Here is a 2,019-nt window from a genome sequence, read left to right on the forward strand (position 1 = left end):
CCATGGCTCCTCCCACTATTAGGCCCACTGGTGTTTATTCTTTTAATCTTGCTCTTTGGCCCTGTCTCATGCACTGTTTTACTAGTTTTTTGCAGAACAGAATGCAGGCGTTCGCCAACCAGAAGGTGGGAGAGATCTATCTGGCCTTGAATTCAGAACCTGGAGACACCTATGTCACCGGAATCTTTGAGACCCCGGGTAGATGCCCCTGATGACATCCCCTCTCAGCAGGAAGTAGCTACGGAAGACGGACCCTCGCCCCCTGACCTTTCCCGGACTCTCAATTTTTTTTACTATTACCAAAAGCCTAGAATGATAGATCCTCCCTTCCCCCAACTGGTGGGCGGAGTATGACGTAACCTGCAGCCCGGAAATACCTGAGTGACTAACCATGTACCTTATATGGACCATGCATTGAACTATCAATCCACACCTGCCTAATACCCTAAGCCCTTGTCCTATATGGACCATACAGTTAGCCACCAATCAGCGTGCGCCGAGTACACTAAGTCCCCATTCCTTCCCATTCCTCCCCTCAAAAGACGTGCTCACCTCTGCTCGGGTTGCTGTTCTCCCCTTGAGAGACAGCCTAGCAGGTCTCTTTCCCCTAATAAAGCCTGTAATCCTGGTTTTCGGCTCCTGACTGGTCTCTCAGCCACCCACTGTCCCACGTTGGCACTCACTGCTGCAGACTCTGTTGGGTCTTCAAAAGCCAGGCCAGTGGCATGGAGTAGGGGGAAGGTGGTGCAGGCCACACTAGCTTCAGAGCACAGCCCAGGACTCCTTTCCTAAGACACAGCCCCATCCGCAGTCTCACCATCTGAGAGGGGAGCCCGAGCCACCTGCCCTCGTGCCAGGGGCCTGATGACACTCGCACAGGAGTGAAGGCATGGGGGTGGAGAGACCTTCCCGCAGGGCCTCACCTGGGTCCCCCGTAAGGGACATGGTAGCGATTCAGGACGTAGCTCTTCCCCCCCAAGCTCACAGAGACATTCCTCTTCTCAGCCCAGAAGTCCAACTCCAAGGCCAGGGTCCCGATGTTGTCCCTGGGGCAGAGCCGGGCACCCCTCAGCCCTGGCGCACCTCCCATCCCACCTGGGGAGGCCTCGGGGACGGAAGCCTCAGCAAAGGAGCAGGATACAAAATAAATATTGTTGCATTTTTATACACCAACAATGAACTACTAGAAAGGGAAGCTAAGAAAACAATCCCATTTACAGTTGCCTAAAAAAAATTTAAAAATCTGGGAATAAGTTTAACCAGGAGGGAAAAGACCTGTTCTAGGAAAATTCTAAGACACTGGAGGAAGAAACTGAAGATACAAATAAATGGAAGCATATGCTTTGCTCATGGATAGGAAGAATTACCATCATTAAAATGTTCATACTACCCAAAGCAATCTGTAGATTCAATGCAATTCCTACCAAAATACAAATGGTGGATTTCACAGAACTAGACAAGTAATTCAAAAATGTGTATGGAACCACAGAAGACCCCAAATAGCCACAGCAATCTTGAGAAAGAAGAACAAAGTTGGAGGTATCACATTACTTGATATTAAACTATCCTCCTGGGCTATCATAATCCAGACAGTATAGAACTGGCATAAGAATAGACATAGATCAGTGGAAGAAAACAGAGAGCCCAGAAATGAACCCATGCCTCTGTGGTCAATTAATGTTTGACAAAGGAGGCAAGAGCATACAATGGGGAAAAGACGGGCTATTTAATAAATGGTGTTGTTAAAGCTGGACAGATACATACAAAAAATGGAATTAAACTAGTTTCTTACACCACATATAAGAATAAACTCAAAATGGATTAAAGACTTAAGTATAAGACTTAGAAAACATAGGCAGTAAAATCTTTGATAATTTTTTAAAATTTCTTTATTGGTTAAGGTATTACAAATGTGTCCTCACTTCCCATTAACCCCCAAACTCCCCACCCCTCTCCCCCCCACTCATGCTCTCATCCCCCTGTTGTCCGTGTCCATTGGTTTGGCTTATATGCATGCAT

This window comes from Myotis brandtii, unplaced genomic scaffold (assembly GCF_000412655.1).
Source record: "Myotis brandtii unplaced genomic scaffold, ASM41265v1 scaffold105, whole genome shotgun sequence".
NCBI lineage: Eukaryota > Metazoa > Chordata > Mammalia > Chiroptera > Vespertilionidae > Myotis > Myotis brandtii.